Source organism: Lagopus leucura, unplaced genomic scaffold (assembly GCF_019238085.1).
Source record: "Lagopus leucura isolate 7727_CA_CO unplaced genomic scaffold, USGS_WTPT01 Super-Scaffold_1, whole genome shotgun sequence".
Lineage (NCBI taxonomy): Eukaryota > Metazoa > Chordata > Aves > Galliformes > Phasianidae > Lagopus > Lagopus leucura.
In genome coordinates, this window is record NW_024962250.1 from 2,012,067 (window position 1) to 2,039,651 (window position 27,585).

Consider the following 27,585-nt stretch of genomic DNA (forward strand, 5'->3'; position numbering starts at 1 on the left):
ATTGTATTGTTTTCACAGCATTCTTTTGTGGTTAACAATATTTGTTTTCCTGCTCATGGTAATGCAAGTTTGTGATGTGCTGCACAGAGACTTCAGGAAAAGATGTTTTCTTATCCCAGAAATCTGTACCAGGCATGTATGAGGCATGATAAGTGGGCAGAAACAATCAAGTAGTGGTGGTTCAGTTAGCTGTCAGCATGAAGAGTTGTATAGTTCTATAACTTCATTCAGTAATCATTATGTAAATCATAGCTATGGCAGCATAAAGGACTCTCTTTGGTATAGTTGTTTGATAAGGAAAGATTATTATTCTACATGAGTCACATAAAGAGCTATTGATCAATTGCAAAACTTCTAGAGCAAGGCATGGCATAAAATTGATTGCTGTATTGAAAATTTGACTTAGGAGGAAATTGTAAAAATGGTAACTCAGAGAGTCGTGTTAATAATCTACAAATGCTGAAGTGAATGCCAAAGGGGGAAGGGAGTTTACTGTGGTGCAAAGGAGGTGTAACAAGCACAAGAGAGATGAAAAATGGGGGAAGTATATCCATGATACTACAAAATGTTTTAAAGTAGGTGTAAAAAATGAGAACAGGCAAATGTCTGAAAATATATAGTATGTGAACGAGACCAAGAATTGAAACAGAATAATCTACATCCTGAGCTATGTAGCCTTTCCTCTTCCCTATTAGTTTATTTCCCATTTAGAAACCTCACTATTTGTGAAGCAGTTGTCTCACATTTCTGACTGTTATATTACTGACTGTGTAAAAAGGTAAAGGCTAATGGGTGACCTACTTTAAACATGTTCTATCTAATCAACTGGAGAAATCTCTGCAATCGTGATGAGACAGAAGAATTTTAAAATAAGGAGCAAGGGAAGAAGGAGGCGAAAGACCTGTATGTTTTCCAGGCATAGTTTTTTGCTCACCAAAAGGATGAAAAGTAAGATAAGTAAGAATACAAGAAAACCACAAAGTTGTCTCATCACTGTATAGCAGGATGGCAAGAAGAGTCATGAATGTGGACTAAAATAAGGAACAGTATAGGTACAGAAGGAACTGCACCTCATCTGAGAGACTGGGTGCGGTCAGTGAGAAATCAAATATTTATATAGTAATACTGCAGCCTGGCAACGCCACGGAGGAACTTGTGATGGTAGAGGAAATGAAACTAGACGGCATGGGAACAACAGAAACATGATGAATTAACACTCAGGACTGGACTGGAAGTACTGAGAGAGGTATGCTGTATGCAAAAAATGCTATTTATGCCCTTAACTGGTGGTGTTAAAGCAGATGAATAGTACAACGTTGTAAGGCTATGATGAGACGTAAACAAAACAATGGAAAAGAGGATGCATGGCAAAGGAGAAAAGGAAATCTAGTTAAGAACAGTCAAATTATAGTTGGACAATACTGAACCATATTGGTGTTTTCAGACTTCCAGCCTTTCTAGTATTTCGGGGAAGTGTATGACTTTTAGATTTTTGCTTTCTTGATAAATGTTATGTCACTTGCAATTATGAGTCTTAGACATTCTGAGAGTTTATAGTTAACACTGTATTTCATGGATTGTTCCCCAAATCAGGAAGTGATTATGTTGTTTATTTTCATTTGTGTAATTAAACTTTCTACAAAGATGATACAGGAGAGCTGGCCACAGAAAACAATCACACGTTGACTGATGGGGGCTTGATAAAGAAAAGCATATCTATAAGTCCTTCAGTTTCTACACGGAAAAAAACCCCACAGCCTTCTTGTATAAAGTAAAATTACTTGAGCAAGAAAGCTGAGAAGCTCGAGTGTAGGCAAGTCCCAAAGTTTAATTAGAATGTTGTGAAACTATAAAGAATTCCTGTTTCATGCAAGGGGATACTTATTCCAGGGCCTTTATTCCTAAATGGGTAATACTGCCTCCAGAATTATGTTACGGTAAATAATGTAGTGGGAATGGCCTGCTTACCAGGGGGAAAAATTTTCAGACTTACCTAGGTCCTTCAGCCATATAAACTGGAAAGGAACAAGGAAAGATGTTCAGTGCAGTGAGAACATACACGATCTAGAGTGAGTTTGTTTGTCATAATTCAAAATTTAAACCAGTGTAAGCCTCTTTCCCATATTTTTAAGACTTTTGTTATTTGAGTTTAAATGCATCACATACAGTGCTACATTAGAAATAGTGAATTAAGAAGGAAATGAGTGCAATTATAAAATAAAAATAGAATCGGTCAAAGAGAGAGGTAAAGCAGCAGCTTGGCAATGATGGGTTGGACTGACCATGGCAAGGTGATGTTACATTGTGATCGCATAATAGAACTAGATCATAGAACAATAAAATATCCTGAATTGGAAAAGATCCACGAGGATCACTGAGTCCAACTTCTGGCTCTAGTTCTCTTAATCTACAGTGCAGGAAAAAATGTGAAGTTACTGAGCTAAATTACAAGAAAAATATGCCTGTCACTAAAGCTGTACTTAATTTTATAGTACTTTAATATTAAAGTGCTTCCTGCAGCTGTAGATGTTGTTTTCCTCCTATAGGAAGTCACCATGCAATACCTAAGGCTAATTGCACAGATGGCCAACTTTTTCATGCCAAAATAGATGCTCTGATTGCCTGGAGTCTGCAGAAACAGTACACTAAACACGTCCTTCCACAGACTGTACTATCTATCACCTCTTTGATGTCCTTATCTTGCTTAGTGTAGGCATGTGCATTATCATTTGGAAATGGTTCCACAGTCTTACAGTCTGAGTTAGTGGCCTATCTGGGCTGGCTAAGTCTGCCTGGAATTTTGATGTGCCAATCGTGTATAGTAAGATGTATTGTTTTAAAAAATTACAATATTTACTCCGTTGCTCTGAGAAAGTATCTTCCCTTCATTACCATCTTCCAGTCCACTCAGGAAAAGCTTTTCAGAAGATTCCAGATTACAAGTTATATCATCAGAGAGGGGACGTGCATAATCAGCCATGGTTGAGTTTTGCAGTGGATGATGCTGAATATGAGACAGTATGTGAGTGGCATAAAAGATGAAAGTGGTAGAATGGCATTTCACTATCTAATCCCTTCAGTGCAGGAAAATATGCCCAATGTATGCAAAAGGAGATCATCTAAGATTTTTGAAGGAGGTTTGAAAAAAGCAGGAGAGATATCTAGGAAGGAATATAGAACACTGTACTCAGAGTCATCTGCTCTCATACTTTGCTGAAAGTACCCTGGTACAGAGTGAGATTGTTCCAAATCAGTGCTGATGTCTTCAATTCGATGTTTAAACTACATGTTAGCAAGAAAAGAGAGGAAGTAGCTCCACTGCCACAAGGCCTTGTACTTCTGCAAAACTGACAACACATTTTGCAAAGCATTTTGCAGTTTTGCTTTATGGTCATTACTTAAAGCTTACCACTTGAGACACACACAGAAAAAGAAAAAAAAAGCTCGCCACAAAACTTTTTTCTCAGTGAAAATGAGAAATCTGAGATTCCGTAGTTTTCCATGTAATGAATTTCATATAGAAGGAATGGGGTTACATTTACCTGAATGAAAAGAGAAAAGCTGTGTTGAAGATTCCGTCTTCTTTTCATGTAGCTAATGAACATTTTCTGGAAAGTGCTGAAGAGTGTTCAGAAAACACGAATATTTTAGAGGTCTTGTATGATAAATCTCAGGTATCACATTTCTTCATGTGGGAAACATTTTTATAGGAAGTATGCACATAATCTAGAACACTGTAGTTCTTGTCTGGAAGGAACATTTCCATGTCCACATGAAAGTCTACTAAGTACTTTTTTGCATGATGCTTTCCTTTGATAGATACAAATACGCCTGTGAAAGTATTTCTGGGGGACAGGTGATATACACTTGAAAGGAACAAGTAACAGTTCAGACAGTGACAAAAGTTATTGTTTCTGTGTTTTGGCTCCTTGGCCATCCTAGTTAGTTAGTAACCTAGCAGTAAGTCAGGCTGGTGATTCCACAGAGGTGTGGCAGCAGCAAGGAATGGAAAATGAAATACTTGCAGATGTGTGCATCTGACCCTCTCAGACCTTTCTAGTTGAACATTTGAAGCAGTTAAGAATTTTTTTCTATCAGTTAATTTTGTATTACTCTTCAGTAAAAAATTTCCGTTCCTCTTCTGGGGAAACCCTGCTCAATTCAGTTGCTTTTATTAGTTAAACAAGTTAGTTTCATCGAGAGCAGGCAGTTGAACCATACCGAGTGAAAGGAGAACAAAAAGAAATCAAGCGTTCTTGCGAACATGAGTTGCTACAATGGGAATTTCAATGGTTTTATATTTATAAATAGTGCATAAATTCTTTTCATGAATCTGCGTAGCAGGAGGATTTGATCATACTTACAGCTGCTGCAGTCAGACAAGACAATGTTTGTTGGTTTTGTTTTAAAAGCGTTTGATTTAGTTCTCTGTAGTCTGAGTAAAAGTTTTAAAAAGTGACCCTTAGTCACTTTCTTAGGCCTACGAGAAAATTTGATGCAACTTTTTATTAGACTTATTGATAGAATTTACATTTATTTCCGTTCTGGCATATTTACATCACACAAACCTGTTCCAAAATCCGGGTTTAAACTTGTTTTGGTTAAATGCTGTTTATCACTGATTGTCTGTAAACATTTGGACTGCTCCATGCACAGAGCCTGTTATTCTAATGATTTGACTAGAACAACCCGGCACAACCCACTCTTGGGCTCATCTCTGAGTTGATATCCTACAAGCCTTTGCACATTCAGTCCTTTATAGAAAGTTGTACATTCCATGCTTACCCCATGCTTACCATGTTACAGAATTAGTTATCACAATTTAGTCCTTAAAGTAGTCCTAAGCTCCAGTTTGGGATTGAGATGCAATACAAAGTTCTGTGCTCTGTTAGTGTAAGCAGCCAGAGAGACTGTAAAGTCCATCTTACACTAACACAATGCCTTGAGAGCCCAGTTCACAGAACTTTTGAGGCTGGAATGGACCTCTTGATGTCACCCAGTCTAGTTCTTCTGCTCAATTATGGTAACCCAGAATGGTGTGCAGCAGGATTTTGAAGATCTTTGGATCTTTCTGGCCTACTTTTGATTCTGAGACATTTTAACATCTGTAAAGGTTCCTCAAGTAACCATTCGTATTTCTTCACAAAAAAAAAAAAAAAAAAAAAAAAAAAAAAAAGATAACTAAAAGGTCAATTTTCTACCCACTTATATGTACTTTCTTAATGGAATGGTGTGTGTTTCTGCATGGATAGATATAGCAAAAAGGGATAATCACAGGATGTGATGTCTTAATAGTTGGGAATGGAACTGGTGAGGTGCAGCAAGGCGTATCATCACTCCTACTGCCTACTGAATAGAATTCTTTATGGGCATAAACATATTTGTCCTACTTTGAAGGGCATCCCAGAAGTGAGGGAACAAACGTGTGCAAGGTAAAGACAAGAATCTGTGGAAGAAACTGACAATGTAGACGTGCCCAGTGCAGTAGAAGAGACAATAAAACCTACAAGTTAGTGTTAGCTCCCACTAGTAGCCAGGCCAAGATCAGCCTGGAATATCTCAAGATTCAGCAATAAATTAGGGCCAGAAGTGAATGTTTTTCAGTTTCCAGACTTCCTAGTTGCTAAACAGAAGCTTTAAGACAACTTCAAGTCTTAATATATGGCTAGTTTACACTACTGTTTATTTTAAAGTGTTTTGTATGGAGACTTTGTATATTGGCATGCCTAGGCTGTTGCTTTTTGGTAGCTCTAGTAGTTTTTATAGAATCTTCTTGGAATACTGTTAGATACTACTGAATAATATTTTGAATATTATTAACTGGATTGTAAAGCATATCCGAATTTTGTACATTTTCTCACTAGTCATACAGACTCAGTAAACACTGATTACATGTTAACATTTCTCAACTTGGCTCAGTGGTTTCTGTGTAGAGTTTTGTAAAAAATGTAATAACTGTGGAATTTTTTTTTAATATTACTGGAGCAAAGAAGTTCTGATCTATTGTCCAAAATTTACAGTGTGTTCCTCTCTGGGACGATAATTCTTCAGGTTCTATAGCTCAGTATATTTTTAGACAAGCAGTTCATAGTTGCGAAAGTGGAAAAAACAATAGAATCTGGCTAATATTGGGCAATTTAAACACAAAGGCAAAGCAAATTGCGGTTACAGGAGGTAACATACGTTGTACCACAGAAATGAAAGTTCAGCAAAAAGTTTATTTTTCCTTTGTCAGCTCCTTAGTCATCTAATCCCATTTAATCAGACCTGACAGAGTCAGTGACACTTTTAACTGGTTATTTCTATCTAGGAATCACTTCAGCAGTAGTTTTCTGTTGAAGAAATATAACGTGTTTTCCCCGAACAAACAGTAAAATGTGATTAGAAGATACAGTGCTTTCAAGGTAGCATGTGGGAGGAAGGAGGCGTAGTGAAAGGCAGGTGTAGTACAAGTAGTATGGTCCCAGACCACTGAAGGTCAAAAACTTGTACTGCTTTCTTCTTTTGCACCTAATATAACAAACAGCTCTCTCATACATAAAATATTGGTGGTAGGTGGACAGTTGGACAGGATGATCTTGGAGGTCTTTTCCAACCTTGGTGGCTCTATGATTCTTTAGATTATTGTCTGCCGTTATTTAATACTTTGCTCTTTCCCCTCCCTCTGTTCCCCCCAGCCCACCCCCTCCAATGGGAAGGGACTTGTTTGTTCTCAGATTGGAAAGATTGCAGTTATGTATTTCTGACCACTACATATCTCCTGCATCTCTACATGGAAATCACAGAGAAAGTCATTGCCTCTCAGGTGTGTCAATATTGTTCTGTCTGTTGTAAGTATTTATAAGCTTCTGTTAAGTATTTGAATCAAACAAAAGTGTAAGTTCTAGGTGTGGTGGCAAAAGAGGGCTGACTGGAACTAAGTGCCAGATTTTCAAGATTATTGATCTTTTCATCTGTGAGATCTAAAATGCCTTTGGTCGCTGCAGCAAGGCAGACTCTTCACAGGAAACCTCATGGTTTTTTCTTTGTAGCTTTGGATTCCTATACAGTGGAAGCAAACTTTTCTTGCATAATTTAACTTACTTCTGCTTGGTTGTTTCCGTCCAGCTTTTCAAACCACAGAAATCTTCAGTTGAACAAATGGGAAGTCCAAAATCTGAGAGCTCTTTGTGCAAGATAAGAGAGTTCTTTGTGAGGTCATATTAAACATGACCACACAGTGTAAAACAAACCATCTGAATTACATCCTCAAATGCATAACATATTAAGTTTGACATTTCTTGCAAGAAATTTTCAGTGAATGAAACAATTAGAGAACAAATAAGAAAAGAGGAAGGAAAGGGAGGGGATCTGAAGCATAAAAGTCACTCAGAGAGGAAAAGTTTTAGTTAAATAATCTCTTGCAGTTGAATAGATGAATTATATGAACTAGGTAGTCTTGCTCGAATAGCTGGAAGGAAGAAATTGATCCATATTACTTTCCCACAGATATTAGATAAAGGCAATTTAATTGAGAAATTGCTGAAGGCCTGGAAGTGTAAAAGAGCCAAAAAGTGTTTTGAAATTGTTTTCAGTCTATTTCTATCTATTGTGATATTTCAATAAGATGCCAGTGTAGATTTCCCTATTCCTTTGCCATCCATTGGCTTTTAAAGTGAAGAATCTGCCACATCTTCCATAGATATGTGCTGGGTTTGCTGAGGCAGGTCACAGTCTGACCACCTGATCTCACATTAGAAGCTGGTTATAACTTTTGGCAATAGCAGGAACAGAATAAAAACATACGAAGTTGAGAACCTGTGGGAATCACTTCAGCAAATATTAGGAGCGTGAAGAGAATATGAAGAGATTGCACTCTTAAATGCAACACGTGCATGTTACTTGTATATTATGGGTATTCCAAATAAAATTGTACATGCTCTGTCCGTTTTGCACTGGGAAATTAAACAAAATTTTACTAATAGGGAGATAGGGAAAACTAACAGGAAAGTAGGAAGAATTAGCTAATGGAAACGTGTCTAGAGGAGTCTCTGTTTTCTTGCTCCACTTGCTTTTAAATGTCTTCCATTTACTCTCAATAAGAAAGTAAAAAAATGTTTATGTAAAACATGGTGCAGTGATTAAAACGACCAGACAGTTCAGTTATACACAGCAGTCTAGTGCACATCATTGGTCTGTGCCTTGTGTTTTAGTACAGCTGCATGTAATATTTTACAACTGTAAGCAAAGAACAGTCTTCTAGGCAGGAAACTGAATCCCACAAAGGACAAACGGCAATGTGCATTTCTTTTTTTATCATTGGTAACTAACTGGCAAGAAGATTCTGGTACGCATGTAGCTATATCTGTGCCTTAGATCAAACCTTTGTCTAAATTGTTTTCTCTGATTTTCTTTTTTTTTTTTTTAGGGTTTGGAATTTTTTTTTTTTTTCCATAGGAACTGCTAAACCAAAAATGTACACAGTAACATTTATGTTCTGTTTCTTCTTTCCAAACGTAATATTTTTTTCCTGTTTCGACCATTATATTTCAAGTCCATTCAGTTATTTCATTTTACTCAATGTCTTGTTCAGTTAAGCATTATCTTTGCTTCTAAGGCAAAATGAGTACTTTGTCAGGTGTGAGGCTAAATTCTCCTTAGTAGGAATGAGGTTTTAATATTGTTTGCATGGGTGATTTGTTTATTTTGCTTTCTCCTGGTGGCTTTCATAGAAGCAGTGCTAAAATCTTGGTTGATCTTTATAAACTCTCTACTACCAATTATTGCAGATACTTGATGTGCTATTTCACAGTCTAGAAGGAATTAAATCTACCTTTTTACCATGTACTATTTTTTCTTGTAATTACAAAAGAAAAGGCAAACTGACTCAGACTGTTGGGAGGGGGGAGCGTTTATCTGAACTACAAAATAGGAAAAATGCTGTTATTTTCCAAGACATACACAAGCCTAAATTCAAGAGTCCTGGCAAACTGCTTGGATTCCCCATTTGAACGTCATTTTGTCTGCTAGAAGGCATTGCCAAGTTTACGCTCACCAGCTGCTCTATAGCTGCAGTAGTGAAATACAATCTTGATGAGTACATCAGACAATGAGTTGGACTTTCTGAACCTCCTTGCAAAGAATCTACATCTCTTCATTTTTGCAAAATCCAGGTGTTTTATTCCAGGTGCTTGCGCAATAAATATACAGCATGACAGAAAAGACCAAGATGTTACTGTTACATGAAGAATAGTAAAAAAAAAAAAAAAAGCATAGGTATTACTAAGTCAGGTGTACAAGATGTGGTTTGGGAACTGATGGGAGTACAGCCAGGACAGTGCAGATTGAAGCAAGTGACTAAAATCTTACCTGAGCTTCCCCACAGCTTCAGATCTGCTGAGCACTGCTGATGTGGCCAAGGGACTGTTGTACCCTAGGGCTTGTGCGTGTGCATCCTAGCAAGGATGTGTTTGCAGTTTGAGGGCTCATACAGATGGACCTCTCAGAGAGAATTGGTTTGTTCTTATTTTTGCCTTCTCTGTACTCTTCTTTAGGTCAAATGGTCTTCAATAAACTTTGCTCTTCACTGCCTCTGACTCTTCTCTTTAGTCTCTCAAGCTGATTAAACACCGGTCTTGACATGACTTTTGTTTCTTCATGTAACCTGCTGAGAGTAACTAATAATGTTGATTTCTGCTTTTTTTTCATCCTGTGGCCCTGGAAGCAAGGCAGTGATGCTGGGTTCATTAATTAAACTGCTTTTGCAGAAAGGCTCTGCAATATACAATAATCTCTTCTAACTGCTTATTTTCAAAGGCTTTTATTCCTCAGGCCCATCCTGAAGGCTGTAATGCCTGGCTTTTTCCATCCTTGCTGATAATATGGTGATACCATCAGTGTGAATTTTAGGTAAGTACATACTGAGTATCACATATTTATGCATTTCATACATGAAACATATTATCACATAATTAATGGTGCATACTTAATGGTGCCTGTGACTAAAAATACAGGATTGCTGTCCACTTTGTATGTATTTTGTATTTATGTGAGTTTCATGGACAATTTGTTGGTAGTGGATGGTTGGACTAGATTATCTTAGAGATACCTTAATGGTTCTGTGATTCAGTGGTTCTATAAAACTGAAGAGTCTGCAACTATACAGTAGATACCAATTTTTAAGTACTGGGTATCAGAAGGTATACTGGGAGGAAGAACATTCCTGCCTTTTTGCAGTTGCCTCTGCTTATTTGCTTTTGCATTTTGCTTAGCACAATGAAAATAGCCCAGATTCATTTTGTATTTACTGAATTTTAGCCAATTTAATTCTCAGCCAGCTCTACAATGTTTGATCTGTAAACATCAGGGGAGATTTAATTGCTTTTGCAAAGAAATTTTCTTCTTGTTATGTAGAAAGACAATTAGAGTAACTGCTGTTAGTAGTATTGGATTTATGAAAAATGATTCCCTTGCTTTAACATTTAATTCAGTGGCAATTAAAGCTGAACAAATTTTGTGAGATAACATAATATTTTTTTCCCAGATCAGCAGATATAATTAATGATGGACTGAAAATCAGCATCTACATATCAAGACCCAGGAGCAATACATTATGCATCCAGTTTGCACCAAGCAATGTTGAAATAATGCCTAAGGTACTATAAAGTAGTCTGAAGGAGAAATGCAAAGCCTTGAAATCAAGCACATAAATAGAGATTATTGTCATTGATACTGTTTGATAAGTTCAAATTAATACAGCCTAACACTCCTTAGAGTTCTACTGCCAAAATTACTGAAGAAAGTGTTATGCATTAGCTCTTGTTTTATTGCTGTTAATATGTTCTTATAACCACTTTGATTCACTTTATTGAAAGCGAGGAGAATGTAATAGCTGCTATGACTAAACTTGTAAATTTAATACTTTTCTGGGAAATGAACATGTAAACATCATTGACAAGGATTATTTAGTCAAATACAGCAATGCTAAATGTACATAATAGAAAAGCAGAAATATGGCTGTGTAGGCTGTGGAAGCTACTTTGAAGCAGTAGCTTTGCTGCTTTCGCTCTTCTGGGTAACTTCAGTGTTTAATGATTAAAACCACATGAAGCTTTGGCTCTGGAATTCAAGAAATAGGATGATTTTATATATTAAAAAGGAGTTGTTCTGTATGGTAACCACTTTATTTCTGAGATCACCAAAGCGTGACAGAACTGGAGCACGCATTGGATTTACCTGTGAAACTTGATTAAATTGGGTTTAAGTTTAAATTTTTCTCAACATATTTGCTATTCTTAAAGTGAACATTTGAAAGGCCATCAGGGGCATCAGTAGGCAAATACTGAAGTTTTGAATCATTACTGACTCTGTTGTTATTTAGAAAAAATAGTAGCAAACTCCAAAGATTTCTTATGGTGAAAGTACCAGCTTAACTCCTCAGGTATTTATTTTTTAAAAACAGTGGTTGTGATATTGGTCATCGAAATAATTCAGGTCTTTACTGAATGTAGACAGTACAGAATGTACAGTAAATGTGCATGGAGATTGTCAAAGTAGTCCTTCATTAGTGCTTATTTATATAACGTTGTTTATAAACTCCTGATCTTTGCAGACCTGTACAAATAATACCATACCATAATTACCATGGAGTTAATCATGCAAAAGCCATGCAAAATTCCTATGGACACTACAGTGCATCCTCAAATCCTCTTAGTAATGTAATGTATGTTTTTTGGCTCAGTTTTGAAGTGTACACATCTGCATATGTCCAAAACAATGTGTATGATAAACGTACTAAATAATCTATTGGTGTTGGAAAAGAAGAATATTTCAATATTCTGTATATCCACCACTGTATTGATTCTCCTCTTTTTAAAAGTGCCGTCACAATGAGAACTGTAAAAGAGTTGTGACACCGACCAATTTATTTCTAATTGTAGCAAGATATCAGTGACTTCCTAAGGCCAAAGTAATAAGAATGAATTGCTGGCTAAATATTTTAATTCCATCTCTTCCAATGACTAAGCCTGTTTCAGTGGGATTACTTGGTTTGTGTTTGGTTTGTATGCAGGCTGACTCTCTAAAGGAGAAACCATTAGGCTCAACACAAACATCAGCACTGATTAAAACTGCTTCACTTTATGCTTAATCTAATAATTTCTTCCATTAAGATCTGAATATGCATAAATGAAAATGTAAATGTGAGTGCATTTCCTTATAAACGCACAGTCAGTACAATTTCTAGGTCAGAATTGCAAAGCTATCTAAAATAGAGTGTTCTGACTTGTAAGTTGGGAGGGGTGATGAACACTTTGTTTAAAGTACTGTGAAAAGTAGATAATTTATGCTTAGTTTTTGTGTCCTAGGCCTAGAGAATTGAGAAAGAGATCAAATAATATTAAAGAATGTTATAGGCAGTGGAAGAAGAATTTCTATAGTTCTAGTTATGATCTCATTGGTGGTGGAAAATCTGACAGTAACTGTTTCTTTGGGAGCACACATCTTACAATCTGCTAAGTATGTAGAAAAAATATGTCATTGGCAGATGTAAATCCTCACTATGATTGTATTCTACACAAGGGCTAGAAAATTGTTTGCTGTGAATTGCAGTGCAGTAAGGGAAAGACTGTCATTCTAAAAATTGATGTTGGACGTGGTTCCTACTTCATTAGTGGGAGTCCAATTTTATTTCCTCCTATGCAATCATGTATACAGGGGCCAGGAAGAAATTTATTTGAAAAAAAAAAAAAGAGAGCATGAAAAAACTTATTTATTATGGCTTTTTTTTTAATCAATGAGATAAAAGGACAATAGACTGGATAGAAAATTTCTCTGAAAAGCAAGTTAATTCAACTTCTCTTTTTGTTCTCTTGATGTAATTTTTATTAGTCCATTAAGTTCAGCAGAATAAAAATGAATTATCCCTTTGCCAAATGAGTGGAAGTACAGGCAAACATTTCTTGTACTAGGCGATATGAAAGACAGTAAGAGTTGTGTTTCTGAGAGTCTTTAACAGAGAAATAGTTTTCTTTATTTGGGAATTTCTCGTTGTCCTAAGCACTTCTGTCTGAACAAAATGCCCAGTTATCAATAGTTTCTAAACAGCAGTTAGAAATAATGGAAGCTGCCTGGATTATGAAATAGATGGTTGATGAGCCAGTATCATGAGCCAATAACTGTACAGTGACACAGAAACCTTCATTCAAGAGAGAATGTGACAGAACATATCTCTGTATTCAACACCTTCAGTCTTTAGAGAGACCCTGACAATTACCACATGGCAAAGTGAGGCTGCCTACTGCATAAGAAGATGAGAAAATATCCTAGCTCACTTTCAAACACCATTTCAATTTAAAATTCTAAATGATCGTTTAAAGAAAATTTGTGTGGACTGAATTTTTGACCTAACATCCTGCTAGAGAATAATTGGTTTAACAAGAATTTTATAAAACCTAATTATGGACTGAAAAAATGTGAGACACCTACTTGTTAAAACTAGTGAAGAACAAGGGGTACTTTTTTATGATGGAAGAGGTGAGATTACTGGTAATGCACGGGAAATGGCTTTTGTGGCACTGTAGAAAGGGGAAGTAGAAAAGGTAAAATAATGTCATGTCAGTTTCCTCAGTGGGTTCTGTAGAGGAGGCGCTGCACAAAGATGCAAGTTTTAGGTCTTAGACATACACACACACACACACACACACACACACACACACACACACACACACAAAAACCAAAACAACATCAATCATGTTTCTGTTACAGTTAGAATCATTATTCTGGTTGTATAGATTCCAGTGTGACAGAGACCTTGAGAGAACTGAATGTCTTTCATAAATTCAACTCACTTCCACTTCTTTGTAGGCTGGCCAGTAAAAACGCCTTTTGAAACGTTCACCCGGAATCGCATTTTAAGTTGGCTTTCCTTAATTACAATTGCTTTTCCTGCTTCATTTAATTGCCAGTTTATTTCAATCCTTTCTTGCTCAGCTCCCCACCTCTGCATTGCTCCTTTCTATCTGATAATTCCTAGGCAAAACAGGGTGTTTTCCATGCCTCCCACAGCTCTAAACACTGTTTCTGACTGCAAGAAAATGCAACAATGCGGTGTTGTAGAGTGTTGAAGAGTTGTTACTTTTCTATATTTTGAGTCACTGGCAGAAGTAAAGAGGCTTAATTTCTTCAGTGCACTTCTCATCTATACAGATCTGAAAAGAGCTCAAAGCGTGAACTTTTCATTCCATTTTCAAGATACCAAGAATCAAAGAATAATTTAATAATTTGGTAAAATAACACTGTTTCAAAATGGTCTCCTAATTGAGGTTTGTAAGAAACAAATGTAATGCATATTAAATGTGATAAAGATTTTCATTTTTCATGCCCTGGACATGTAGGATTGATTTTCCTTGCTTGCTTCTCCCTGTGAAAAAACATTCATGTCTTTCCTACATTTGTTTGGGAAAGAACAAGGAAAGTGATCCAGCAAAATGTCAACAAATTCTTGTTTAAATTCATATTTTCCTAACTTATCAGTCTTTCATATCTTGTGAAAACTTTCTTGGGGGGCAGAGTTTAGATTACAGAGCTATGAAAAAGGCACAGAAAACTTGTTCTGCCATTGCCTCAAATCCTCAGTGGCCAGTTTGGGAGGATTGAAAAGGAGTTTATCATGATGTGCAAATAACATGGCAGCAGTCTCCATTTGCTTAGTTATAAATAGTAGACGTGTAGAAAGACAACAGTGTATATTAATGTCTCTGTGGCAATCAGTGATCATTTAGCAACAGGAAATCTCTCATTCAGAGATTTAAATATTTTGAATTCAAAATACCTAATCTTATTCACAAATTTCAGTCCAAGAATAGTCCCACTGAGACCTTTCAATCACTGACATAGTTTTTGAGGAATTTACTTTTCAGACTAGACCTTGTAAAGCACTTGAATGCTTAATAATTAGGTGTGTCAGCCTTCTGGCTGCCCGAGCAGAAGCCAAAACCTCACCCAGATTTCCCTAAAGAGTGGACAAAGAGAGTCAAGCATCTCCAAATGAGATTTATAAAAGACATTTACTACAGCTGTTTCTGGAAATGTTGAGAGGAATAGGGCCACTTCTGAAAGCTCACATTCCTTCCAAATTTAGATTTATTTCTCAGCTGTGTAAGAGAATTTTTCCATTCACACAACACCACATCCCTGAACAGTCACTTGAAAAGAGGCGCCTATTTTTATCATCAGTAGGTACCTACCTGTGTAAAGCAGAATCTGTAAGGATAAATACGTAAATACCTACTCCCTCACACCAGAGAGAAAGCAAACTTCGACGTTCTTTTCTAAAGTGTATTCAGTAGCAGCAGTAGTGATTTTGTTGATGTCTGGAATTCCCTTTGTCTTCAAAGTGCTGATCAGTTTTATCCCCTTTTTTAGATAAACCCCATCAGGTTGAAGATGTTCAAGGAGGCCGTGTTCAACTATGCGATGGGTGAAATAAAGTTGCTGACTTTACATGCAGTATGTAGAGAGATACGTAACAAAAGAATCTATATTTCAAATCATAAAAATCTCAATACGTATACAAGCATCTTTGTATTGCATTATGCTGGAGTGTAGGCTTCAGCCTTCATTTGCATTTCAGAATGAAAACAGACACAAAGAAACCTGATATCATAACTCTCTCGTTTGCTTGCTGTTTTTTTTTTTTTTCTTTAGTTCTTTTTCTCCCTCCCAGTCTTTCTTTCTTTTTAAAAGCAAGCACTTATATTTATAGACCTGCTACAGGTTTTCTCCTTTAAAAAAATGCCTCCGCTAAAGCTAACACCAATAATAGTCTCAAGGGAGTCCAAACAGTAGAGTAACTGTGCAGAAATACAGGGGGATATTTAAACCAAGCAATCCTTGAATGCCATTTTGGTACTTTCTATAATCTGTTTGCATTTCTGAGATCTTTATTTCCTCTAAGAGGATGTTGAGGATTTCTGCAAGTTTAAAATAAATCATAACTTAAGAAGAAAGTAACAGACTGTAACTGTGTTTCCTTTTAATTAAGCTCTGCAGCTTCTCATCTGATGTGCAATTTCTTGACAATAATAGAGAGAGTTCATTGCCAAACACTTGGAATGATTGTTTATTCCTTTCCTTCACTCATCATGTAGGCACATGCAGAGGAAAGATATGATTGGACTAAGGTGGATACTGTGAAAAACGTGTTTGTTCACTTGGAAATTGGAATTTATTTATAAACCCCACAGATGGATCCTGATTCAATTTCAAAAGCTTTTGTGAATAATTAAACAAATGTGTTTGATGGTAAATTAAAGAATAAATTTCAGAAGTGAATTTCTGTTTATCTGGAACGTGTAAGTAGGTGGTGATTATGTGCAAATCATTACTGATTGAGACAACAGAGCCTTAACTGCTGGGTAGAAATGTGTTCTCTGTATCACAGCTCACGTTGTTTCTCTGACTTGTTTCTTACTTGAGAATATGTCTTAAAGCAGTGTTCCGAATTCTCCCCAGGTTCATATTTTCTCTGCTTTTTGCACTTCTTTCTGCCTCGTTACAATTGCCAGAGATGCAAATTCTGGTGTCTTTTTTAACAGAGAAAGCAAGCTGAGGTTTATGAAAATTCTTGAGACTTTGGAGTTTCCTCACCCTCCCACTAGAATGCGTTGGGTTTGGGGATATAAGCAGAGAGAAAAGGTAACGTAGTTTTGTGAGGCATATTGGTTTAATGGAGATATTCCTACCTTTATAAGTGTCCTGGATAGCTTGTGGGTCCTGAAGAAAGCTAAACTTTATAATCAAAAGGAGGAAATAGAACTTGATTTTAAATTTCAAAGCGTGGAACAGACCACATTTTTAAAACTTTACTTTGTATCCTGCTCTCCTTTTATTTTAAAGTTAAGTTTGAAGTCTTTGACAGATACAGCTGAATGCCATTTGGTTTGTGTTGTTAGTCACTGCTGTTCTCTTCACAAAATCTCAGACTGGTTGATGGGTAGCATTCAGATCCTCAAAATAGTGGGAGGGTTCAAGCTGCCAAGAATTAATGCTTCTCTCTTGTTTGCGTTTGTCATTTTCAGTGGTTTCTCTAGTTGGTTGTTTGTGCTGCTTCCTGCACAAATTCCTGCACAGATTTTGTCTTGGGAAAAGGTATTTTTTTTCCACCAATATCGAAAAATCGAGAACTAACTTTTCCTCCTCTAGGAGTATAACTCCATTTTTTACATTCAGGAACTGGGGACAATACGGGAAGATTCACAGGATCATACTGTAGCTCATGACCCTTATATAGTTTCATTCTGAGACTTCTTAGCAGTGGGGAATATGAAACTGGTACTAAAGCTTCGGGTGAATTTGAGTCTCTGCTTGTACAAAAGAATGCCTAAGGCCAGTGCTGTGATTTGTCTATGTGTCCAGACTAGCTCAGCTTTGCCCCCCAAAAATCAGGAGGAATCATCACCATGTGAGCGTTTTGTGGAACTCTCCTCTGTTTTTCCAGCTTCCTATAGTTTGTCTTGTGGCTCTCAAATTCATGAGGGTATTCTATGTGTTATTTGTATGGTCACTGTTGCATGGCTAAACCTGCACACGTGAGCGAACTTAGCAGTCATCTGAAGGACTACAAGTATGTTTTGCTTGAGAATTTTTTTTTTTCTTTTTAGAATTGATATTTCAATGACCAAAGATATATCAGAAGTTATATTCTATACCTCTGTACTCTATTACCACACTTGAAAGAAGATGGCATGATGTATTTCATGGTTCTGAGCAGGTGCAAAATGATTAATTAATGATGTTAAAATAATCTCAACCAAAAAAAAAAAGCTTGTGATAAGAACAGCCGTCGTACTCATGTTTCAAATGTTGTAACCTTTTTTTTCAATGACTTCTGTCCTACAGTACCACTCTGGTCATAAGAATTTACAACAGAATTATAGCTACATAGTTGTTGTTTCCAATATTCTGTAGCACTGCATGCCATGCAAAAGTGATCATGATTTGCAAAGTAGTAGTTCTGTGTAGAAAGTATTGAAGAATTTGTAATAGCAAGCAGCATACAAGGCAGAAATTATCTTAAGGTGTTGATCTTGCTATATTCTAATTGAATTACACAGCCCAGAACATGGTAATGTCTGCCCATGACAAAGGCACCAAGTGAAGTATAAGTAAATCAGTTCTTCTTTTGGAGTACACTGTAAGAAACCATTGAGGACCAGTCTCATAAGTTGAAATTCAGAGTATTCCTTATTTTCCACCCAGTAATTGGCCATCTGCTGGGAATCTCTCATTCTTCAGGGATGATGAAATGGATTCTTGGGGTGTGTAAAATCCACTGTGTCTGTGAGATGATCAATAACACAAGTACAATATGGGTTAAATGATATACATCCTTTCACACCAAGTAATGAAGTGTACTTGCATTCCAAGAGAGGAAGTTCTGGGTTTCATCCTGACAGCTGTGTGACTGAAAGCATTCTTTGTCTGCAGCAAAGCCTCTGAGGAGTGGCATATCCCACCACAGCGTGATTAACTCCTATGACTGGTTTCAGACTCTGTTCAGGTGTTACAAGTTTCAGTTGTGTGGCAGAGGAGATACGGGATGCTCTTCAGTGAATCATAGGTTCATAGTTACAAAGGAATAGTCATCTCATTCATCGTTCAGCAAGGGTGAGCATGTTCTCATAATTTTCAGATTAATTTTTTCTCTCTGAATTTTATCTTTCACACCAATTGGATCTCTGGAAGAGTTTCTTCTTGCTGAATGATGGATGCAAGACTTGTTTCTGTGGCCAATAATTTCTTATATGACAAGGCCAAAATCTGTTAATAAAATTAGTTTCTTGCTAAATAATTGCCTAAATCCATACCAGCAAAATAGAAAATCTTGCAGAACCTTGCAAAAGAAAAGAGAAAAAAAAAAAAAAAAGAGAAGGTGGGAGAGGGACACACTTCCCCAGACTTCAATGGGTGATATAATCTTTCCTACTTGAAAAATCACAAGCAGCATTACAAGTAACAGAGGACTAAATCTTGCAATATGCTGTGTTCTTCAGGTTAGTTTATCTCTGGGGACCCAGCAGAAAAGAGCAAAGAGGTGTATCCAGCTTGTATATCCAGAGCTATGTAGAATCGTGAGTTCCTGAAAGCCATAGATCATCATGAGAATGAATTGGGCCCTAGCTAGTTAGCTCTATCTGCAAGTCTAATTATCTTGTATGCAATACTCTATACTACGACTCCAACATTTTCACCTCTGAAGCAGGCTGAGCTGACAGCTGGCTAGGGCTTTCTTTGCTATGTGGGCATGCATATGCATGCTCACTACCTTCCCATGGGAGAAGGAAGAGGACCAAGGCTCTCCCAGAAGAGCCTCCCACAGGCTTGATTTCTTTCTCTGGTTCAATATTCCACTAGAATGGAGTAACTTCAGTGTGAATGCTTGAGAGAGTCCTGGCTCAAGGGGACCAAGCAGTCCAATGCCTGGTGCGCACTTTCAGGACAGCACAAAAGAGTGCAATCAAGTACTTTGGTCTTACCTGCTCATAGATGTGTATGCAATTCTATAGTATTGGCTGCATTCTAACTCAGAAAATCACTGTATGAATAACTAAGGCTATATTTGCTGATAGAGATAACACTTATTTCTGTTCTCTGGAATTCTCATCCTTAAAAATGTTGTGCAAAGGAGCTGCTGTGTTCTTTACATGATGCACCCATATTTTGGAGGAAGTGATTAATTTCTGGAAAGGCACAGTCTGGGTCTCCTCAGACATTCACTGAGAGTTTCTGGGTGCTTGTGACTAGCAGTGTATAGTCTATCTTTATCTTTTATTTTTCAGTTTTCTATGAGTGCTTCAATTAATTCTCAGATGGGCTTAGCTTGGTATAGAGCAACATATTCTTTAGTAGCTTAGTTCAGTAAGGACTGGGCCATGCGAACTGAGTTTCGAATATCTGTCTGTAGAGAAAAGAATTAAGAAGAGAGGAAAAACTAGCTAGACTGGGGTTGGAGAACTGGATTTGAATATGGGAGGGAGAAGTTAAAAAGGAATCCTTAAATAGTTGAGATAAGCTCTAGTATCCTTATATCTTTATTTGAACCAGACTGTTGAACATTCATAGCCTGTCTATCTCACATCTATGCCCCTTGAGATATGCCTTGTATAATTCATCAGTTAGAGAGTAATACATTTGTAAGAGTTGATGTTGATGTAGATCTATCCCTCCTAGGCTAGCTAATACCAAACAGCGATTTCTTCCTGTATAAGGGAAAGAAGCTTTACAGGAGTTCCCTTGATGCATTCCATTTTGTCCCAAGATTTTCAGAAACCTGTTTAATACAATATTCTTTATGGTACTGTCTGGCATTTCCTGCTTCCTAAATAGTGCCATGCAGATGTTATGCTCGTACCAGATTTGTCTGGCTTTTTCTCCCTTCTGTCCTCCCTACCCATTCCTTTAGAAAAACGTTTCTCTAAACTCCTTGTAACAATTAAAGAGTTCACAACATTGTAGAAAGCAAACTTGGTGGAGTGTGAATTCTAGATAAATTCTTATGTATGTAAACATCTTCGTCTTAATGTATCTTTCAAAATGTAGGAAGAGGGGTTTTTTGCAGATAGGACTTCCATGTGCAGTGGACAACAGGTAAACTGCAATCTCCCTTGCTAGTTCTCATATCCATTTGTATGTCACCAAATTTGCTCTCATATTGTATCTTTAAAATCTCAGATGACTCAGACATGCATCATTTCTTGTAAACTTAATGTAAATTGGCTGAAACTTTAACATCTCAAGGAGCCTTAATAGTTTTCCAGATCTAACTTGTTCAACATGCTGTTCAGACATGACCTGCTTAATCTTTCCAACACTTCAATAAAATATTTAGCATACATAAATAGTGTTTTAGAGTTGAACAAATAGCTCATAATACTTTATTTATTACCAATTGTACATTTCTACAAATTAAGAAGTTGTGAACATAGTGCAAATATTTTAGATGTGCATTATTCAGAAGAATTTGGTATATTTTTGAAACGTGTTTTCTTTACCAATGAATCACAAACGGCTGAAAAGCAGTATCCAGGAACCAAAGATAAAATGAGGTTGGTTAATAACGGTAATCGTGTGATGCTCTGATGTTTGATGATTAGTCTATTTATATAAGTCACCAACATGGTGCCAATTTTGTAATTTACAATTGCATTAAACAATAAATTTAATTTTTTTATGTATAGAATTTCTGTCCAGCAAATTTCTGCTTCTGAAAGACCCTGTCAGGTCTTATGTCTTTCAAAAACCAACTTGAACTGACTGCAACTGAACGCAAGCACATTTCAAAATCATATTCAAGTTAATATTTTTCCTCTCTTTTCTCTGTCTTTTGTAGACTGTTGTAGAGAATGGATGCAGTATTGTGTGACTGTCTCAAGTCTGTAGAATTAACCCCTACTCAGACTGGAGAAGGAATACATTTCCTGGATTCTTGATCTCTCTTTAAGCCTCTGTGCCAGGGTGCCTTGCTATTATGCTTTTAAAGGACAGAGATCGAGGTCCAAAACAAACACTATTGTTGTTCAATATCCTTTAAGGAAAGACAAAGAAAATCAGCACTTCAGTAATATCAGCTTTTGGTCAACAGGAAACATGCACCCAGATTAAGCTGTATTATGCCAGGTATGTTATGAGAAGAAAAAACCCACCAAACTTCATTATATAATTGAACTCTTACCAGCTGTGTCATAATATTTCAGATGAGAGACTTTTTTTTAAAATTTGATTCTTTTCATTTCTGTAAGACTAGCTTTCATTGTTACTTAAGCCAAGTGATGATGTAGGCAATGGATGTGTGGTCTAGTGTGACAGTTCTCAGTTCTGTGATTAATTCATTCTGTTGTAATAGCATTCAGCTCTTCTCTTACATATTTATTTAACAGAAATTCAGGAACATGGAGAAGTGAAGTTCATTAGCAGGGGGCCCTGAGTGCTGCTAGTTGTCAGGCTCCTTGTTTACCAGCTGGGCCATGGAGACAGCTGTCTAGGCTTGGGCTGTTTTGCCCAAGTGTAAAGGATCAAGTCTGAGTAAACAAGCCACTGCTATTGTACAAGGAAGGGACAAAGTCCTTTACTGCTGGCTATGTTTAATCTGCAGAACTAACAGAGTTTACTGTATTTTATTTTGGAAGGGAGGGAACCTGATAGTTGCAGGTCCAATGAGGCAAGAGAAATGCTCTGTGGGGAATAAGATGCTCTAGTGATGCACTAACTGAGGCTTTGAGAAAGGTCAGACTGCTTGATGCATGTTTTACCCAGGAAGTTGAGTAGTGAAATGCTCCCACTGCTGCGCCTGCTGGCCTCCTCATCCTGCTCATCGCATGACGTGCACACACCTGCACCTTTCCTCTGAGAGCCAGACTAGAACCAGCTATTATCTTAGTCTCTGAAAACAAACATGCCTATTATGGTCTAAAATTAGGATTCTTTTCCTTCCCTTCCACCTTTCACAGCGGTCATAAACTGACCAACAGGGAGACTGCTGAAATTCAGTAAGTTTCTGTTTACGTTCAGGCCAGGTCTGGTTTTAGTGTTCTTTTTAACTGGAAAAGAGAGGTTTAACTACCCATTCCCATGCTGCTAAGTTTAGGGCACAGCCTAAATGTGGCTGTGTTATATGTGGCTGTGGCAAGATGGGCACAAACATACACTGTTTGAATAGGAATTGTTCCATGAATGAATCAGCTAGGACTCAGTTTCTACTTTCTTTAGATAGGAAAATATTTGACTGTAAGTCTGATGGAACCCCTCTATCTTCTCAGATTATATACATACATGAAAAAAATGTTATCATAATACAGATACTGAGACTAAACCAAACATTGTTCACAGCTGGCTTGAGTGGTGGAAATTCCTCAAAATCAGCTCAGAGCATGTCTTGACTTTGAAGGGCTCTGACCAGGTCCATATTAGGTGTAGCAGGCCTCTCAGATTTATCTGTTGGTGCAGTTAGCAGTTTGTTTATGCAAATCCTAAGTGTTTCCTAAGTAATACGAATCTTTGCATTTTGTACAGCTCACCTGCTCTTCTGGAGCATGAAGTCTTCAACTTTGTTATTCCAACACATGGCATAGAAGAGAGAGCAGATGAGAAAGGATGAGAGGTGAAACAAGTGCAGACGAGAGAAGTGGAGGTAGAAGTCAAAACCAGGAGGAGAATGGGGAAGACAAGAAACCTCACATCCTGGAGATGACCTGGTATAAGCATGGTTTACGTATTGTTAAAGGGCAAAAGCAAGAAACGAAAGCAGGAAGACAAAAATGAGTGCCAAGATGGCAGCTCATGCCCTAGTGTGCAAATTTCTGTGTTCATATTGTGCAGTGGGTGCTGGGAGGGCCAAGCAGGAAGCAGGAGGAGAAGAGGAAAATCAAAACCACCTGCAGAGAATCTGTCCCCCCCATCTCTCAGTTCCCCCTGTGCTCCCCCAGCCTTCACACAGCTGCTACTGGCTCTGAGTCACCAGTACAAGCAGTACATCTTTTCTGTGCGCTGACTTTTTGGTGGCAGCTGATATGCTCTGTGCAGGATCCTACCCCATCTCCAGCTCTGACCTAGTAACTAATGGGGTATAATGGTGTGAAAGATGTGGATGGGTACTTGTGCCAGGATGTCCTGCTGGTGCCCCGCTGTGTGCCAGGGGGTTCAGCCAGGGGCTGATCTGTTTGAGACAGGAGGAGCGAGGAAGCTGACAGGACCACATGGTCTGCTGAAGAGGAAAGCTTGCTGCAAAGCGTTTCTTGCAGCGTACTTGAGCAATTCTGACTTAGAGATTTTTGACTGCATTGGATTAGCAAATTGTTTAGGGATCTGGGGCAAACCAGTAAAACAGGATGATGAATCTGTGCGGTAGGTGCCAATCTGGGTTGCTGCCTTTTTCAGAAGTAAACAACTAGCAACCATTGTTCATCTTCCTGACTCTCTGCAGGACACAAGCTGTAAATTACATCTGGGAACAAAAGGCTGATGGGAGTAGAACCGGGTGCCCAACTTCCCAAGGGAGTGCTTTGCCCTCCAGCCAAAAGAGTAGCTTTTCTGGCTCAGGCTAGCACAGCCTCCTCTTCTGCCTTCCCAACAGCACTCAGAGCCCAGGAAGTGTGCAGTACAGGATTTACTACACTGAAGCATTTACAACCATTTCCATTACAAAACCTGGTTTCAGGGTTGATCGTGAAAATTAAATCCAGTCTGAAATGTGGCAAACAAGATTGCAGTCTGGGGACACAGGAGGAAATCTTATTAAAAATGCCATATCTTACTGAGATCCCAGTTACATGGGTATAAAATCCTCCTTCCACTCCCAAACTGTCTTACAGCCAGACCAACTGTAGTCTATGCTGAATGGTTGCTGCCATGAACAGAATTATCTAATGTGATTTTTTGTACTTTTTATTCTTACCAAGATTATATTCTTCAGGTCCCTACGATAATTGAATTTTCCCCATGATTTGAAATTTTCATAAAAATAGATTCAAAAAAGAATTCTTTATTAAAAATATTCCTTCAGCTGAAAATAGAAAAAAAAGTTTTCAAATTAAGAACATTCTTTTTTCACGTTAAAAAAAAAAAAAAAAGGCAAGTGATTTTGACAGAAATAAAATTTATTTCTTCCCTCTGTTTCAGTTGTTCCAATTTCGTAAAGAAACTGTTCTCCACTGATCTCATTTACTTCATAAGTTCAGGTATTTTCATTTGATAATCTGTATATATGATAAAAATCCAAATAAATATACAGGGAAATGTTGCCCTACTGAATTCAGTGGAATTTTGATGTTTGACTTCAGCTGGACCAGAATTTCATCCTCTAAGGGAATTCCAGCAAAAAACGTATCTTTGTATTGCTGTGAGCCACACGTTCCTTTTCAGGGGCTCCAAACCATGCACTCCCTAATAGGATTTTTATCAAAATTAATTGGTACTGGCTGCAGTTCACATGTGTGATAAAATCATGAATTGGTGCTGCTGTACTTGATAGCGCCATCGTGGACACAGTATGTGCTGTGTCAAAGGCTTCTGAACAAGGCAATTTTTTTAAAGTTGTGGTTTTGTAATTTTAGTTGTTGGATTTGTTGATTGATTCTCCTTTGAAAATCCACCAAGTTCATTTGGTGCCACTTAATATTTTATAATTTTTTGGTGTCAATAATTTAAGTCATTGCGGCCAAAGCTAAGGGCGTTGTTAACAATACTGTCAGGGGAATAGATTCTCAATTGAAAAGAACTGATGGCCTCAACTTGAAGCAATGCTCTGCTACATTTCCTCAGCTGAAGAGCTGCTTCAAGATTTTCATGTTTCCTAGGATTATCTCAAGCTAAACCAGAACTTATTTATTTCTCTATGAAAGATTGTATGTCCTATACATTTTCCAGAGATGAACATTGCCTTTGACTTAATTTTCTGGGTAGCATCAGGCCCTGCACCCAGGCCAAATATGGATTACTGCCTACCTCAGGCCAACATACTGTAAGGAAGAAATTCCATGTTTGGGTGGGAACTAAGGAAATATTTTCATGTCAGGCTTTTTATTTATTTGTTAGTGGCAGCACTTTGAAGTGCTCAGGGATCTGGAATGTAGGTCTGTGTCCTAGACTGGTGTGTATGCAAGCAGATGGCATGTGAAATGGTCAGACTGACTTGGGATGTACTCAATATTCTTTCTGTGGTTTATCACATGAAATGATGTACTGTGATGAATTATTCTTGTATACATCTGTCTTTTCCACTTGTATTAGGCACTAGAACATCTATGCACCTGATCTAAACGTGCCTAATCTTAGCCCAATTGCAGCAAAAAAAAGAGAGACAGGTATTTTGAAGTGGAATACCACTACTCCCAGCAAACACATGCAGGAGTATTGAGATGTCTAAAATAAGTATCAAATAATTGAGAAAAAGACCTGGTGATAATCTGATGTCAGAAGAGACGGAATGAGAAACTTCAGTCCATGGAGTGAGTAGGAATTTCCACTGCTGGTAAAATAAGAGTGTTGTTTCTGTAACACTTACCAGTATCCCTGAAGTGAACATTATTCTCCACTTACCCATGGTAAAGAAAACATGTTTTGTTTTGTTGTTATTGTTCCATTTAAATTGGAATACAGGACATTAACAGAGTGGTATTTTATGTTTATCCAAAAAGAAACCAAAACAAACAAACAGCAGTCAAAAATATCCAAATTTTATTTAAATATTCAATTCCTTTGTCTCATGCATGGCGTGAATTTCAAAAGAAGTTTATCAGTTGAAGAAATTTCCTTTGTAGATCCTCAGTAAATTATAACAGGCCTTAACTGTGTACCAGCATTTTAAATCCCACTAAGCTTCATTCATTCATTCATAAAGTTAGATGTCTGCACATATGTATAAATATACAGGGATTCACAGAACTATTTTCACTCCTACAAACAGTAAGTTACATAGGAGCTAATTTTTGCTCTGCTCTTAAAAACATTTGTTTCAAAAGAAAAAGCAACATATTCACAAAACAATATGTTTAATCTGTAACTTCAAAGTTGCTAGTTTCTTAATAAAAAGATCCTCTGGGTTTAAGGAAAAATTTTCACTTTAACCTTGTCCCATCAGATATCCCAGACCTGTAGGAAAGCCTGTTGGAACCTGTTGCTCGGGAGCCAGCTGACGGAGGAAGGGATGCCAGCCATCTTTAAGTCAAAAGTCAAAGGAAAGGCAAAGTATGAAGTTCTTGTGCCCGTGCCTGGAAAGACCCGTCTGTATTTTTCCACTGTTTGGTGTTAGCTGAGATTAAAAACTAATGAGAAAATTATTTACAGCAGGAGCATCAACACCATGGTAATCTGATACAGAACTTTTCACTTTGAATTTGCTGAGTGAAACTGAAACTGGGGAAGTACCATCTGCCTGCCCTATTGGCTTCTATAGGTGGGATGTGCCAGGCTGGGTGAGCCCTCGCAGCCCCAAGTGCCACCCCACAAAGCACCTCATGACTGCTGAGGAGAGACACTGTGAGATCACCAGGGTGTGCAATAGACATGTCTCTCTCTTATCTGCAGGGGCTTTGAGGTTTTCACCAAGGATTTCATGTGCTGTCTTTTGCTAACTGTGGAGTCCCAAAGAGCCCCACACACTCTGTGTCTCCCTTGGGAAGCATGACTTCCACTGCATGCCAAAGACTGCTACGTGCTCTCGTCCTGTTCCTCTGCCTTGTGAATTGGAAATAGGAGGAACGACTCCTTCCCTATGTTGTACCATCAATACAATAAAGCATTGACCTTGGTCCTCGGTCCTGGCACTGAGTAGTTACCTACCTGCTGTTGGAGCACAGGGTGGAACGGGCTGCAGGCGACGGAGCCGCCTCGACTTACTTGCTGTGTGGGGATATCCTCCGGCTGTGAGCAGGAGCATCTCAGGAGAGCCCGTGGCAGAGCAGGTATTTTTGCTTGCCCTAAATTTTACTGCAGAGTGAGAGTATGATGAGATGGGACAAAATCAGCGAAAATATTTTGGAGAAACATCCAGGCAGTTGTAGGTGTTTAGCTGGCTTCTCAAAGCTGTATTGCTTTAAGTTTGCTTAGTTTACA

At 37.7% G+C, this 27,585-nt stretch overlaps 1 protein-coding gene across 2 annotated transcripts in view; it reads left to right on the top strand.

Annotated features, from left to right (window-relative positions):
* Positions 1-1,225: 1,225 nt before the first annotated feature.
* The window catches only part of CD44 (CD44 molecule (Indian blood group)), a 73,384-nt gene continuing 47,024 nt past the window's right edge, over positions 1,226-27,585 (top strand). Inside the window, exons 1-7 of one of the 2 annotated variants that reach the window (XM_042870782.1) lie at positions 1,226-1,246; positions 9,811-9,888; positions 10,523-10,634; positions 23,047-23,228; positions 26,612-26,718; positions 26,818-26,926; positions 27,058-27,434. The gene's annotated coding sequence lies outside the window, so the exon portion shown is untranslated. Of the gene's footprint in view, positions 1,247-9,810; positions 9,889-10,522; positions 10,635-21,441; positions 21,655-23,046; positions 23,229-26,611; positions 26,719-26,817; positions 27,435-27,585 lie in introns of those variants that run through there. The other variant, XM_042870792.1, reaches the window with a different exon arrangement.